We start from the raw sequence: 16400 nt of genomic DNA, 5'->3' as shown, positions 1-16400 counted from the left end.
TTTTGCTCCAACGTTGGCCCCCTTGTGTGCATGTGTGGGGTGCTACTTTGTCCTCATGTCACATTGCCAATTTTATGCCCAATATAGACTTATTATATATGGTTGGAAAGCTCTGAATGTTAGCTTTCTAACCCACTTGGAATCACCTCAATTGGACATCTACAACTCAAGTTATGCTCCTTTGAAGGAGACAAGGTTGCTGGCTTTGGTGTGCAGCGTTTGAGGCGACGTTTGCCTCAAACGTGGTCGAAAACACCAGTTCTGGAGGCTCAAACATATTGTCCACCCCATACTATTATACATTGTTGGAAAGCCCTGGATGTCTACTTTCCAATACCGTTGGGAGCACATCATTTGGAGCTCTATAGTTCGAGTTATACTCCGTCGAAGGTGCAGAGGTCAGTTGGCCTCACTACAGGTTGCCACCATGTTCGTTTATGCTCATTACGGGGCAGTTTTCTCCCTCAATTTTAGTGTCCACCATACAGTGCCATATATGCCTGGAAAGCTCTTGATTCCTTCTTTCCATTGCTTTTTGAATCACCTCATTTGGAGCTCTGTAGCTCAAGTTATTCTTGTTGGAAGTATACCCCTTGCACACTCATGGCGCCAACGTTAGCCAAAAAGTTAGAGGCTAACGTTGGCGCAAACTTTTGTTCTCCAGGGTGTGTTTTTCATGCGCCAACGTTAGCCAAAAAGTTAGGGACTAACGTTGGCACAAACTTTTGCTCATCCAGGGAGTGTTTTTCATGCCAAAAGTTAGCCAAAAAGTTTGAGGCTAACTTTTGCTCCAGCTTTTGCCCAAAAGTTAGCCAAAAAGTTTGAGGCTAACTTTTGGTCCAGCTTTTTGCTTCCTGGTTCATTTTCAATTAATCCAAAAGTTTGAGCTAAAGTTTGAGGCAAACTTTTGCTCAAACTTTTTGTCCTCTCTTCCTCCTAGCCATTCCTTCTTGCTTCAACCTTTCTCCAAGCTTTCTTCACCTATCATTAATCAACCAAACACATCAAAGCTATGCTCAAAATCATGAGATATTCATTCTTTCATAATATGTGACAATTATAGCATAAAACCTCATGAAATAGCATGAATTCATACATGGTTGATTAAATCAAAGGAAGCATGAAAATCTACCCAATTGGCTTGCTTATGGCTCAAGAAAGTGCATAAAACCTATTGAAAACAAAGGAAAAAGCATAGAAAAACATGACATGGTGACATGTCATCAGCTACCGCACGGCTAATCATCTGTCGGTTCTCACTTGTGTCGGAATAGGATCTCTCTATCCTTTTGCATACTGTCACTGTGCCCAACATTCGTGAGTTTGAAGCTCGTTTGTTCTAGCCATTACCACAAAGGTTCTGATCTCTGTGAGTTCGACTGCTCTGTTGTCAGGAGATGCAAGTCAAAGTCACGAACCAGAGGCCTAAGAGATTATACTCTAGGTGTCGTCCAATGACTACGTTGAACATCATGTAGACCGCTTGTGGTTGTCAGGCACGCGGATCTTGGCTAAGCGAGTAATGAAGATAGTGGGTGATTGTCACGGGTCACCCCTTCATTTTGACTTAACTGAATTAAGAACGAGAGTATATCTTGGAGAAGAGACATGCGTGAATTGAAAAAGAAACAATAGTACTTTCATTAATTCATGAAGAACAGCAAAGCTCCACACCTTAATCTATGAGGTGTAGAAACTCCACCGTAGAAAATACATAAGAGAAAAATGTCTTGGCATGGCCGTGTGGCCAGCCTCCCAATGTGAAAAATGGCATAAGCCCCAAAGTCCAAAAGATCCTGAAAATAATAGGAAAGACTAGTATTTATACTAAAGTAGTTACTAAGGATTACAGAAATTGAGTAACTAAGTGCAGAGAGTGCAGAAATCCACTTCCGGGGCCCGCTTGGTGTGTGCTTGGGCTGAGCATTGAGCTTTACACATGCATAGGCCTTTTCTAGAGTTAAACGCCAGCTTGGATGCCAGTTTGGGAGTTTAACTCCAGTTCTGGTGCCAATTCCAGCGTTTTACGCCAGAAAAGGGTCTCTGGCTGGCGTTTAAATGCCAGTTTGGGCCATCAAATCTCGGGCAAAGTATGAACTATTAAATGTTGCTGGAAAGCCCAAGATGTCTACTTTCCAATGTAATTGAGAGCGCACCAATTGGGCTTCTGTAGCTCCAGAAAATCCACTTCGAGTGCAGGAGGGTCAGAATCCAACAACATCTGCAGTCCTTTCTCAGCCTCTGAATCAGACTTTTGCTCAGGTCCCTCAATTTCAGCTAGAAAATACCTGAAATTACAGAAAAATACACAAACTCATAGTAAAGTCCAGAAATATAATTTTTGCATAAAAACTAATAAAAATATAATAAAAAGTAACTAAAACATACTAAAAACTACCTAAAAACAATGCCAAAAAGCGTATAAGTTATCCGCTCATCATGCGTGCACATACAAACCAGAAATCACAAATTCTGCAGCATTCACAGAATTCAGATTTTGACACCAAACTTTGAATGATCATAACTTCCTCTACAAAAATTCATTTCCTACAAACTTTATATCAATGTAAAGCTCTCAAAGCCATCTTTAATTTAAAATAAGTTTCATGCAATTTTAAGCTTTGAGGCTCAAGTTATGATCCGTCAAACTTAGCCCAAAACTCATTTTTACCAGAAATTTACAAGTTCTCAACCTTCCAATTTCCCAACCAAAACCAAACCACAACCTAATCAAACTCCAAAACACATCAGATCTCACACTTTTCATACCTCAATTCACCACTTCACCTTATGAAATCATCAATCCCAATTATCAATTACATAACACTATATTCATTGCTCAACCAACACATTAATCAATTATCATTCCACCATTACCAACAATCATCATAATCAATCTCAATCTCAATCTTCAATACCATATTATCAACATCAACATTACAATTCATCAAAACCACCCAAATCATCAAATCATCATACAGTAATTCCAATAACCAATTTTATTCCATACCTTGGCCGATTTCTAATATGTACTAAATCACCAATTGACCTCTACCAAGCTTCCACGAGCTCTCAAACTCAATCAAGCCACCAAGTCCACTTTCAAGTCACCAACATTTTCCACACAACACCAATTCAAGTTAGAAATTACATAAATTCCATAAATGAAACCTAGGGTTTATATATACACAAAACCACAAGAGATCAAGCATACTCACCTTACCAAATGTGGATTGGGTCAAAACCCAATAGGAATCAAGTACTAGAGTGTACCTAAACACCCAAAATCACAAGATTTCACTCAAAACCAAAACTAAATTTTCGAATTTCACAAGGGCAGAAAACTGGGCAAAGAATTTCGAGATCTTACCTACATAAGTGGAATAGAACTAACGGGCTCGGCGAGAGCTTCGTGTAGCCACTGACGGCACGCGAATCAGAGCACTGTAGCTCGAGATATGGCCACCGAAGTGATGAATGAATAGTACCATTTTTCTCTTCTTCTCCTCTTCACTTCAGCCACTCAACCCTTGTGTTTGTGCGTTTGTGGCTGAAGGGTTCATTAAATGGGGTGTTATATATGTTGGGCTTGGATCCAACTTGGGCCCGATCCAACTTGTTAGCGTTTTCGGCCCGTTTGGCTCAACTTTGGGCCAAACTTTTAAAATTAATGCCCGATTTTTTACTTTAATTATTTTCTAAGGTTTTTCACTGTTTTTAATTATTCTCGCACCGTACCGGACAGACTTAAACCGGTTTGCGATTTTACTCGAATTTTCGTAGAAAATTACATTTTCTGACTCAGAAAAATCTACTGAGTCCAAAAATCATATTTAAATTCTCTAATTCACATTCTAAATTTTCAGATCCTATTTTGGACAATATTAATTATTTAATTAAACGGTTAATTAATCGCGGTTCTTACAACAGACAATTAGAAGCAGAATCGGTGCGACAAGGTAGATATGGAAGGCAAACTGGCGACGTAAAGCCAGAGACAATGTTGCGAGGCAAATCCGGAAGGGGCGCAAAAGTGGCGGTGGAGGTGGCGGCCCAAAACCAAATCTAGAAGATGACGCTGAGGGAAGGTGAAATGGGTGTTGCGGTGGTGCGTGGAGGCGACAAAGGCAACGGAGGCAGGTAGATAAGGAAATGATGATGGTGCCTTGCTCTGCCGCTTCTGATTTTGGGAGAGACTTCAGACACTAAGAGAACAAGGGGAGAGTTGGAAGAGGAAGAAGAAAAAAGTGGATTTTGGGACAATATTGGAAAATAAATTATTGAGGGACAATTGATTGTTAATAAATTAACAGTAAAGATAAAATTAAAACTTATTTTAAACGTTAAAGATAAAATTAAAAAAAATTAAACGTTATGAATATTTTTAAAAAATTTCGAAAATGTTAGGAATAAAAAGCGTACTTTGTCCTATATTACATATTATTTTAAATGAGATCTCATTATATTATCAATGTATGTGTTAATGACTATTATTGTGATGAATTTAGTGATTAATTCAATGAATGACATGTGAAATGTGATCACAGCTGGAAGTTCCAAAATCTTACCAGCAGCTGTTTATTTGTGACAATTTTCAGACAACTAATTATCAGAGTACCTATAAGTTCAATGCAAATAAATTTAAATGCAGTTCATTATTTTCTCCATATTTGTGTCTGAAAGCTTTCTCTCCCTCTCAAGCACGAAACTGTAGTCTATGTAGGGGTGTTCAAATTTAAACCGATTTAAATTAAATCGTTCATCTAATCCGATCTAAACCGAAAATCGATTAAAACCGCACTAATTCGGATTTGATTGAATTTTATATTTTGCAAACCGTTAGATTGGATTGGATTTCGGATCTACTTTTCATAACCGATCCAATCCAATCCAAACCGCACAATGTGTTATAATATTATTATTTTATTATTATATTTATAATTATACTTATAACATGTTCAATTTGTTATACATTTTTCTATTATTCATGTATTATTATTATTTAATAAATATTTTATGTTCAAAATGTTATTTATTTATTTATTTTAACGAACCTATAATTTTATTTCTATTGTTATGTTATCGTTAGCTTTTTAAGATATTGTTAAAATTTGTTATGTCATTGTTGATTATTTAAAATTTGATGTTGAGACTTGTTATATGTATTTAATTTTTTTAATTTAAAAAACCGTAAATCCAAACCGATCCAAACCGCTTGTAATCGGATCGGATCGGATCGGATTTTCAAAAAAAAATTATCCAATTCAAACCGCACCGCACATAAATTAAACGTTCGAATCGGATGACATTTTCCCTTAAAACCGAACCAAACCGCACCGCGAACACCCTAAGTCTAACTGTTGCTGGTGAATTTTTTTATGTGATTGTAGTTCTCTGCCTCTCTCAAGCTATTGGGATATCATCTTCAACTCTGCCAATGGCTTCACCCATCTTCCCGTCTCCTTCACGATGTTCTAACTTTTCTGTTTCCATCAAATTCTCGATAAACTCCGAAACTAATATCTTTCTCCTGTTGCAACTGTTTCTCCCCGACATAGAAGACGCTTCAATGTCATTTCCATGGCTACCCCATGCCAAGTGGCAAATCCAATAAAGGTAACATGCTACCTTCAATTTCATTTCCAGTAAGGAGAATTCACTCATTATATATATAAAATGGTTTTGGCATTGTGTTATGTTGTGTTTGCAGTTCTGGGAACATTTTCTTTTGACTATTTGATGTGAACGTTTCGTGTTGTTTCAATACTTTTTTGGTTTCATGATGTGTGCTTGGATTGTTGCAAGTGGTTGTGATATTCCTTCCCTTTTTTATGATTGGGTTTTCTCTGTTTTGTGTTTCAAAAAGATTCAAACTTTTGTGAGCCACGCACTCTATAATCGAAGACTATTCTGCTGCCTCCAGAGTTACCATCAATCCAATTTGCTCGGAGCCTACACTGCCTTCAGAAAAGTTTCCAGATAAACCCTCCTTACCTATTCCCTTCATTTCTTCATCCAAATTTTTATCTCATGGAATTAAGTTATTGATTTGTGTCTCAATGTGTTGATACAGGAGTTTTGATTTTATGTGTCATCAAAGGTATGCCCATTCTCTCTATCTCTCTCTATATGAAGAAATAATATTGGTGGTTGTTGATTTTCTCTGATTTAATTATGAGCAATTTATGTCTGTATTTCAAGTTTATTCCAGTGATTAAAAGGGAGTGTTATGATACCTTGAAATTTGATGATTGATTGCAATATGACTAGATAATAAAAATTGTATACTTGGGCCCTATACCCAGGGATGTTTTCAGTAGATTGAGATTTTTGATTTATGAGAAAAGAATATTTGGTATAAGATTTATATTTAATAAAGTTGATATATTAAGTCAAGCCACTGATTTTTTGCAGGCACTGAAGATTCTTCAACTGTGTAGTACTTTTTGTACCTATTATTTGCTTCTAGGATTCAGTTACATCCAGAAGAGCTAAATGTTACCGGTTAAAAAGTGTCGTGATGTTTGCTATGCTCATTGGTTTTGGATGGATTGCATATCTTGATTTGATATTTAAGTCGTATAGCCAGCTTTTTCAACAAATAATCCAGTGTATCAGGCCGAGTTCCTCTCTCGTGGAATCTTAGTATTTGCTGTTCAATGCATTTTTTCTTTATTTGTGTTTGTAGTGAATAGTGTCTGCATTGTCTGTTGATGCTTAATTAATGAAAGCTTTCAAATGGGACAATTTTTTTTCGGCAAAAGTTACCGGAAATGTGGTGCTGAGAATGTGTCTCGGTATTTTCTCTGCATCTCCCATTAACAGGTACATCATTTAACCATGTCTTACCCATACTAGATGCATTTTTTTTTTGTTTATCATGAGTTAATGTTGGAACGTTTTGATTATTCATGTTTATCTTTCTTTTTTTATGCTTTGCAGCTGACTGTAACATGAAATGACGATGGTATGGCACAAAATTTTTCTAGAAAGATGTTTTTTTCAATATTCAATTGTCTTGTGTTTTAATTGTCTTGTGTTTTTACATGTTTTGCAACTTAACCTTATGCTTTCATGATCTGATGCAAGAATCGAGTTTGGTTTACAGTGAATAGCAGTTCATTTTGAGACTTACCACTTGGGTGAATATATATGTCAAATTTTAATTTTTCTTGAGATGGAACTCACTTAGGCTTGACGTTGTTAGCTCAACGTTATGGTTTTTTTTAGGGATTGTGTTGCAAACTACCTAAGTGTCTTGATTTGGGTCAGTTGTGGAAGTCTAATAACAATTCTAAGGTTAAGCATGTATGTTTTGTGTTTTATATGTCTACCTCCTAAAGGTTGATAAGATATGTGAAAGGTTGCAGATTGAGATAGATCAACTATTTTGAGAGGTGATGTCAAACGGAGAAAAATCTCTATTGAAGAGGAAGGTATCATGACAAAGTTGCATGCTTCCTTTAGCACAATGTTAATTCTATTTACTACTCCTCTGTGTGTTTGAATGCCATTATGTATGTTCAATATCCATCAATATCTTATCTTTTGTTGGTGCATGTTGTTATTGTTGTTTTTCCTTAAAGGCCAAAGAAAAGAAGAATGACTTTTTCTTATGTGTGTGGTTGAGGATATTCTGTTGGAAGAAAGATGGGTCTTTTGTTGAAAGAAGCTTTGAAGACTGTGGAATGTTGTATTCTAAAAGATCGGTTGCAACATTTTATTTTACTTTCTCACCATTTTCTTCTCTTTTTTGTGTAAAATAGTATATTTTTTCTTATTACACTTGATGTATACAAAAAACTATTGTTTGGTGATTGAAGATGATCATTGATAAGGCCTTAGATAGTATTGGATTATTGATACTTTTGGAATTTGCTATTTGTGTTCTTAATTCATTAGATCAATTGTCTTGATTTGGACTCATCAAATTTTTGTGCTATATCTTGGATAGATGTTGCAGGATGTAGTCTTTAAAATTTGTTGCCATATTTCTTAGTTCTTAATTAGAATGTGATCATTCTTATATTCGAAGGTTCTATAAGACAAACCAAGTTCAGCTGATGATGGTAGAGCTATAATCTCTTTGAAAATCTTTATATATGTTGGTCTTTGTTGTTTTTTTTTTATATATATAATCGGTGTGTGGCAAAGTGGTTTTGGAAAGGATGATAGCATGGCATTGCGAATTTCTAAGATTAGTATAATTGAGAGATAGTACCAAATCTAAGTTTCGACTCCCACCATAGTAGAAAAGTTAGCAACTTGGTGAATGTATATTTTTTTTATGTAAAAAAATATATTTTTTACATAAAATTTTAACTTGCCAGCAGTTAATATATTGTGTAATTAAACTTTATATACAAATAACCTGTATTCATTTGAATATGCTGCTATATTTGAGATTTTAATCTCTAAATCCTAAAAAGTTGTATCTGTATCTGTCTAATTTTTATAGTGCACTTTCTTATTCTTGGGTATATGCTTAGCTGCTACAATCCATTGAAGACTACATACGTGCACAGGAGTTAAATTAAAGATCAAACAACTGCACTGACGTGAATGAATTGAATTAAATATATATAATACAAACACCAACAAAAAGAAATTTCCCTTTCTCATGTAATAAAGCATCAAAATCATCCAAAAGGGAAAACCGAAGAAACTTTCGGATTGAAATAATTTCTGCAGATATTTCAGCGTCAATTTGCTGTGCAGATCAAAACCAAAACCCAAACAAAGCCAAATTTTCCCTGATAGTAGTTTCAACAAATAAATACATGCATAGTTTTTGTTGTTCACATAAAAAAAGTATATAATCAGATGCAGGCAATGAGGAAATCCTTGTTCTTAGGGAGCTTCTTCTTGTAGAACTAAAAAAATTTCAACTTTAAGAGAGAAAAATTGTCGAAATTAGAGAAGACTGAAAGGGGATTAGGGTTGAAGAGTGGGTATCTCGCAATCGGACTCGCCAACGATGTGCTTGATAGAATGGTGATCTAAGAGATTGGCTTTCTTTGCAGATATAGAGGCCATTTTTCTTTTAATCTAAGTTGTTGGGTTCTTTTGTATTATTGTATGTTTCTGAATCGGAGACTTGGCTTGACCGAGAGACTGATCGCAAAGCATACAATTGACGGAACAGAAAAAAAGCACGAGGAGTCAGCGATGTAGAGCGAGAAGTGAAGATGAGTAAGTGGGCGAAATTGAGTCCCTTAGTATATCACTCATAAAGCCTGTAGTGTTACCACTTGAAATTAATTGGTGATATTTTGATTTTTATTTTTTTCAAAATCTGATGCTTGAAATAGTTTTAGTTCTTAATCTGACATGTATTAATTGTTTAATTGTCAATGAAGGTTTGAAAAGAACAAGAAGAATGTTCTGGAAAATATGAAGAACTGAAAATGGTGGTGTGTTAGAGCCTTGGAGGAGGTGGAGGAAGTGGATACGGACCTACATGTCCTTTAATTTTTTAACTTCCTTCCATGTGTACGCCTGTGATGTCTTCTTATTTTTAGTTAATCAATAACGTATTTGTCTTTCTATTAAAAAGATTAGAAATTTATTTATTCTTTTATAAAAAACGAAAATAAAAAAAAAGGAAAGAAGGAAGCCACAGAAAAAAATATGAAAATTATTTACAATTAATAGACTAAAGAAGTTGATACAAAAATTTGACCTCACTGAACAACAATACGACCTACAAGGACTGTAATATCATCAACCTTTCCACCAACACGTTCTTGTCCTGCATTCTTTGCTGTTTCTGTGAACGGACAAAAAGTCTTCCCATCCATGGAAAATGAGAAAGCAAGTTGGCCAATGAAACTTGCCAAATCATGCACATCCCCTTTCCCATCTATGTTCCTAAGCATCAAAGTCTTTTCAATCTCACTAACAAACACATTATCCCAAAGCCCATCACTCCCAAGAATCACTATGTCCCCATCCTGAACCTTAAGCCTATATTCTTGAGCCGATTTTGGAGTGTCACTCCTCTTAGCATTCCCCAATTGATAGGGCCTATTGAAACAATGTTGTTGAATCATCGACCGATACAATAGTTTATTGTTTCTGAATATCATAAACCCACTATCACCCACATTGATTCCATGAAAAACTTGATCATTATCTACGGTGACGATCGACGCGGTTGAGGAACCCTTTGCCTTGGTTTGCAAGTAAGCCTCGTCCAGAACTCTTTTTAGGTTAACATAGCCTTCCGGTTCGTTTTTCACGGCGTTTTCCACGTTTAACATGAGCTCCCGGGCGTACTCGCCGGCGTCTATACCGTGTTTGGCCCAACCGCCAACGCCGTCGGCCACGCCCATCGTTGATTCTTCCTCACATATAAAGTGCGCATCCTCTCCTAATGGCTTCTCTGGGTTTGATTTTGGGATGTAGAATCCACTCGCCACCATGTTCACGTTATTATTCTTACTCTCTACTTTTCCAGAATCAATGCAGCGATTTTTCATAATCATCTTGGCTTTTTTTCTTCTATCCCTAACAGCAATGATCTTCTTCTTCAGGATCCGTGATATATCATAAATTAATTGATCCTCCTCTCCCAATGGGTTCTTGGGGTCTATATTTGGGAAGTAGATTCCTTTTGCAACCATGTTTCAACCTCCTCTAAACCTCCAAGAACTTCTACAGCGTGTCTTCAAGATTGTTATTGTTGAATGCTTTTGCCAAAGGCTGAGAGTGCGTAGTGCGGTGATTATTTGGTAGTTCTATATTATTTGGATGTGGTTGATGGTTCTTTCTGTTAGGCTAAAATAATGGACAATTTTTTCTTTGTAGTTTAACTTGTACGCGTTCTTCCATAGAAAGATATAAGATATGATAAGTTGTTACTGTGATTTTCAAGCTTTATTTCGAAAATATTGATCTTGTAGTTGACAGTAAGATAACAGAAAATTTAAAATGTCTTTAACAATAAACTCAATAACATCCACAACTAACAAGGGAAAGGATTCCACGGTCCGTTTAAATCATTAAATGGTTTTATAACAAAATATGTTTTTTTAAATTTTTTAATAATTATTAAATAATTTTTATTTAATTTTAATTATAAATTAATTTTTTATATATTATTTAATTATAAAATATATCTGTTATTTTATAAATTATTATTTTTAATAAAATCATATATCAAATAAAATATTTAACTAACTCTAATTAAATTATTATAATAATTTTTTAAATTATGTGCCTCCTCTTTTTCTATTTTTTTTTTCTTTTTTTCTTTCTCTTCTTCTTTTTTTTTTATCGTCATCATCAATAATATTAATATTTTATAAACATCTTTATTAATTCTAATTTGTTTGATGTCATTAAATAATTTTAGTTCATTTTTTAATTTATTTTAATTTATTTATATATTAATTGAAATTTATACTTATAAGTATTGACCAAATTAAAATTCTCATATTCTTTTCTTTATCCTTTGATTTTGCTTAGTTGATGAGTTTCATCTTTCATGTACTATGAGCAAGAAGGCAAGTGTGGCAAAACCAAGGTTCTAAAAATCAGACCAGACCGGTCGGTTTGACTGGTTTAACCGCGAACCGACGATGCAAACTGTCCGGTCTTTCTTTAAAAACTGCAATAGAAAAAACTGCTAGAAAACTGGTGAACCGGCCAAAAATCAGTTGGTTGGGCCGGACCGGTGACCGGCCGGTTCTGCTAAACGACGCCGTTTTTATTGTTTTTAAAAAAAATTAAAAAATGCAACCCGACCCGACCCCGCTCGTGGAGAACCCCCCTTCTTCCCCCGACCCCATTCATTCATGATTCATGTCACTATCTCAGTCTCACAGTGAGTGAACCCTAGCCGCCCTCTGAAGTCTGAACCTTAGCCGCCCAGTCGCCCTTCATCGTTGCCGCGGTCTCAGGTCGTCAGCGCCACCGCCGTCGCCTGGTCCTCAGCCCCAGTAGCCCTCCATCAACCATCGTTGCCTGGTTCCCTGCCCAGTAGCCCTCCATCTCCATCGTCTTCATCTTCTCAACACCAATAGCCTGTAGCCCTCTCATCGTCTTCATCGTCGCGTGGTCCTCAACACCAATAGCCCTCCATCGACCCCAGGTGAATGAGTTGTCCTCTGCTCATCTTTTTTGTTCTTCGTCTCAATATCTGTTTGTTGTTTAGTATAAGAAACATGAAGTTGATACTGTGTGAACTTCCTCTGTGAACTTAGATTTCTGTTCAATTTGTGAACTTCCTCTGCGAACTTCGATTTCTGTTCAATTTCTAGAAAATTCAATTTCTGTGAACTTCCTCTGTGAACTTAGATTTCTGTTCAATTTGTGAACTTCCTCTGTGAACTTCGATTTCTGTTCAATTTCTGGGAACTTCGATTTCTGTTCAATTTCTTCGGTCTTCAATTTAGTGTTTTGCACTTTTGCTGCTCTGTAATTGTTAATTTGTTACTCTGTTTTAATTTGTTACTTTGTAATTGTTAATTTGTTACTCTATTTTGTTAATGCTGGAAAGTGAAAACTCACTCTGTTTTGCAATATTGTTGAATGGCTGAATGCTGTAGGTAGAAATGTTGTAGGCGAAATTGTTGATATGGTCTTGTGTTGTGGTTAGGAACATGCTGTTAATTTTCATTGTGTTTGGCTTCTGATTTAGGTTAAGAACATGGTTAATTTTTAATTTTCCATGATGTTAATTTTCATTGTTAATGTTCCTTGTGTTGTGGGCTTGCGGCTATTTTTAATTTCATATATGTTTTATTAATTTTAGCTATGTTGGGATTTAATATTTAGATATGCTTTTATTACTACTTAACTTTTGAGTTTGGATTTTGATAAGATCATATGTATTTGGTTGATGATATTTTATGTAGTGTTTTAAATTTCAAAGATATTTTAAAATTTATATTAGACTATAATTATATTTTAGGTTTTGTATTTATAATTTACTTATTATTCTATTCTAAAACGATTTTTTCGATTGAACCACCAGTTAAACTGATTAAACCAATAAACTAATAAATCAGTAACTAAAGCGGTTTGATGACCAGTCCAGTTTTCTGAACCTTGGGCAAAACAGATGACAAAATAAAACGGTGGATTTAATAGATTACGCCTTTATTGAAACTCATCAGCCACCACTCCTTTTTCTAGTCCTTTCAGCTTGTAAAATTCAAATTATTATTATTATTATTATTATTATTATTATTATTATTATTATTATTATTTATTTTAGCCCAACCAACAATGTTCCTTCGTACTTATATTAATAGTCTCACTTCAACAGTAAATCATTACTCTTGATTCTAATAGCAGCAACCAATTAATTGGGTTAAAATACAATATTATTGTGCAAAATTTAATCGATTGAATAACAGTCATAACACTACTAATCGATTGGATAAAAAAAAAATTCATATTATATAACGCAATTCAATCGATTTGTGTTATATCCCTAATCAATTAAATTTAAAAAAAATCTATATTATTGTTTGACATTCAATCAATTGTGTTATACGTCCAATCGATTGAATGACCAAAAAGTACGAATTTCTTAGCGTTTAGAGATGTAACGAATCAAAGATAAAAAATTCATTAATTCGCATTGCCAAAATATTTATGAAAGTCACAATTAATAAAAGATCTATTTCATTGTTTTTGTTTTTAATTGTTAATAAATATAATAGATGAATAACAAAATAATAATTTATAAAATAGAAGTAGATTTTATAATTAAATAATATATAAAGAATTATGTTGTAACTAACATTAAATAAAGACTATTTATTAATTATTAAAAAAATATATTTTATTATTGGACCATTTAATGATATTAAATTAATTTTTACATAACGAAAATTCAAATAATCATGTTTTTGCAAACTAAATTAACCAAAAGTAATATTATATTTCCCTAAGTAAATTATCGGGAAGCTATCAATTTTATTTTAAGCAATTAATTACATCAAAAGTATTAAATAGGGGTCGGTATCTATCATCTATTATATATAATTAAAATTAATTTTTTTAATTTTTTTAATTAATAATATAATTGACATGACATATTTTTAAAAGATTTTTTATTTATTTTATTTAATTCGTTTAAATATGATAATTAATTATTATTTACTAAATTTAATTAAAAAGTATTAAATTATTTAATATTTTATTTTACCATATTAATTATAATTAATCAATTACATTAATTATTCAATTTGACTAGAATAAATGAATTAATTATATATTTGTTGAGTTTAGGAAATAATAATATTTTAGATGATGACAAAAAACAACTTGCTTATGATGTTGCTATTTGGACAAAAAAAAAAAAAATTGAGGCTGGCATATAGATTAATAATGTAAACAAGTTTCAACAATAAATTAAAGTCCAGAATTTAGTTTAGCAAAATGACAAAGCTGGATTGTTACTGCTGCTAAAGATTTACCAAGTTAGGCAAAGCATTTCAAATAAAAAGAAAATTCCTTTTTGTTGGCATCAAAATTTTTCATCAAAAAAGCATTAGAGGGGAAAATTAAACAATGGAGTCAAAGACAAAATCAAAATATTAATTTAGTTTAGAAAAAAAATATTGCAGCTATGATAACCAAAATATGCAAATAAATAACTCTTTGAAGCTATTTTTAATGAAATGGTAAGATCCAAATTTTTAAAAATTAAATAATAAGTTATTCATAATTTATTATATTTATTTAAAATTTTATTTTTAGAGATTTTTATATTAATTGAATGTTTTTTATTTATTATTTAAAATTTTAGTAATTAAAAAATAATGAGTATTTTATATATGTTTTAATTTGAATATTTAGATTTTAAACTTTATTTTATGAATAAAAAAAATTAGTTTACTTATTTCTAATTCTTGAATTAGAGTATTTATTAAAAAATAATAGTATTTTTGTTAATAATTATTATTGGATTAAAATTAATTTTTAATTTCTATATTAACCCTAAATTTATTAAAAATTACAAAATTATCCTTACACCTAATTTTACCCTAACCTTAACACACAACACACTCACCCCTCACTCTCCAAACACTAGCCACCACCTTATTCCCCACCCCCCTTGCCACACTCACACACCCATGACAAAAAAGAAAAAGAAAAGAGAAGAAAGGGAGAAACAGAGAGTGTAAATCCTGCGTAATTAGTAAATAATTAGTCAATAAATTAATTATTAATTAAAAAATAAAAAAAATTAAATTTTATTGATCCAGAGAGATAGAAATATTAAAAATACGAATTTTGATACTAATTTTAAAGATTTGGTCCAAAATTGGGTCAACAGACCGACCCAGTTGGACTGGGTCCAAATTGGGACCATGGTCCAACATATAAAACCCCAAAACCAGTCTTTCTTCCTCCATAACATGAAAACGCTTAAAACACAAAGGGGAGAAGAAGAAAGCTCCAAACCCTTGATTTAATTTCAAATTGACATATCTTCTAATCTGGAGCTCCGATCGCCGCACCGTTTGTGGCCACGCGACTATCGCGTCGAGCTCTACAAAGCCCGCTAAATAATTTGGTAAGAAAGTATCAATCTCACACTCAGTCTTTCCTTCCTCCAATTTCAAAATTTAACATTTGGGTATTATAATTTGTGATTTGTTTTGGTGTTTAGGATCAAACTAGCTTGAGAGAAACGTTGGTTTTTGTTCAATTAATGTATGGGTAAGATAAGAACCCTCAAACCCCCTATAGATTGTGAGTTAGTAATCTTTGATATTGATTATAGTGATATGTTGTGGAAATAGATTGAATTATATTAATTTGGAGTTCATTAATAATGTTGGGAGCTTGATTTTGGATCTTGGTGACTGGGTTCCTGTTTGGAGAGCATTTGGTGCTAAGAACATTGGTGGAACGGTGGTACTTGTGGCATTTCGGGCTTAGGGAGAAATCGGCCAATGTATGATTTTGGTTTTTCTCGTAGATAATATATAATGTAACATAAAAACTTAGACTAGTTGACCATAGGTTAGGTTGAACTGTGATGTCTTATTAAAGTTTAGTGACTTTGGTGAAAATGTTAAAAATTAATTATGAGTATGTATTAAACAATGATGATTGTGATGTTTGATGAAATTAATGAATTTTGATGACGATAGTTTGATGAGCATGAGTTATGCATGTTGTTTTGATTGTTGGATTGTGTGGAAGAAAATTAAATATAATTGAGTAATTGATTTGTATGGAAGTGATGAAAATGACATAGAATGGTATTAAGCATGTTTAGTGTTGTTTTAAAGTGTGAAATCATTGGTTTTGAAAAGGAAGAAGGTAAAATGGAGGTTTGGCATTTCTTTGCAAAAACTTAATTTTTTTACCAAATTTTGGTTGGCCATAACTTGGCTTCCAGACCCTCAATTTCTATCAAACTTATTTCAAAA

General features: G+C 33.4%; 1 long non-coding RNA gene and 1 pseudogene across 2 annotated transcripts; one reads left to right on the top strand and one right to left on the bottom strand.

Moving 5' to 3' along the window:
• Positions 1-5372: 5372 nt before the first annotated feature.
• Positions 5373-9474, top strand: LOC107637863 (uncharacterized). Of its 2 annotated transcripts, XR_002361274.2 has the most exons (5): positions 5373-5616; positions 5867-6100; positions 6415-6825; positions 6943-9192; positions 9360-9474. It is a non-coding gene; the product is annotated as an uncharacterized LOC107637863 (long non-coding RNA). The 2 variants fall into 2 exon arrangements; XR_001619582.3 differs by having other exon boundaries at positions 6415-9192; positions 9360-9374.
• A 209-nt stretch (positions 9475-9683) lies between these two features.
• LOC107636664 (putative protein phosphatase 2C 55 pseudogene) lies at positions 9684-10625 on the bottom strand (annotated as a pseudogene).
• Between the last annotated feature and the right edge of the window lie 5775 nt (positions 10626-16400).

The sequence above is a fragment of the Arachis ipaensis genome, chromosome B4 (genome assembly GCF_059453495.1).
Source record: "Arachis ipaensis isolate K30076 ecotype BB chromosome B4, ASM5945349v1, whole genome shotgun sequence".
NCBI lineage: Eukaryota > Viridiplantae > Streptophyta > Magnoliopsida > Fabales > Fabaceae > Arachis > Arachis ipaensis.
Note: the sequence above shows the minus strand (reverse complement) of the source record. Positions and strands in the feature narration are given on the sequence as shown.